Consider the following 919-nt stretch of genomic DNA (forward strand, 5'->3'; position numbering starts at 1 on the left):
CCTCTCTCCCTCCCTCCTCCTCTGCTGGGTCCGCGCTCCCTGTCCCCACCTTCTTCTGGACCCGGCGCCCCTTTTGGACCCCTCTCTGCTGGATAGGGGGCCCCTCGCCTTCTCTCTGCGCATGGAAGTCCCCTGCGCCTCCCCATGCTTCCCTCTCTCTACCTGCAAGCCTCCCTCCCCCCGTCTAGGTCACCCCCTGCCTTTCCTGGACCCTTCCCCCAACCTGGACCCCCTCTCCTAACTCAGTGCCGGGCGCTTTGTGCGGTTGGGCGTGTTTGCCTCGGAGGAGAGGAACTGGGTGGCTGAGCACCTTGTGTGGGGCTGAGTTTCCCCACCTGGGCCCGGGCCTTGGCTCAGACTGTGGTCTCTTCCTCCCTTCCTCCCGGTGGTTCCTGCTGTGGCATCCACCCTGGGCCTTGGGCCGGAAAGGAACTAAAGTCCTCCTGGGGTCTTTTTCGTTGGTAGGAGGCTGAGAGGAGGAGGGACCGTGCCTCCCTGGATTCCCACCCATTTCCTGGGTTCATTAGAGAGCAGGGAGCATGTGTACAACTTGGGAGACAACTTGTGTAGTTTTTCTGCTCTTAATCATCAATCAGAACCAACAGTTAAGCCCTTGAAAGGTATTTGAAGTCTATTTAGAATGATGAATTTGGGTGACTTTTTGCCTCTTTAAGGAAAAAAATTGTTTTCTTCCCTGGGGAACCAGAATACGGGTATGGAGTATATGATGCTATTACCGAAGCTGATACCCTGCAGGAAGCACAAAGGCCGCTGTGTGTGCCGGAGGGGCTGGACCCTCTCCAGCCCGAGAGCTGTGGGTTTGCAGAGATCCTCACGGGCAGGGCAGGCACCATCGAGGACTGGGAAGGGCTGGGGCAAAGCTAGAGGGAAGAGGCAGCTGCTTGTAACAGGGAGGGTC

The sequence above is a fragment of the Myotis davidii genome, unplaced genomic scaffold (assembly GCF_000327345.1).
Source record: "Myotis davidii unplaced genomic scaffold, ASM32734v1 scaffold1453, whole genome shotgun sequence".
Lineage (NCBI taxonomy): Eukaryota > Metazoa > Chordata > Mammalia > Chiroptera > Vespertilionidae > Myotis > Myotis davidii.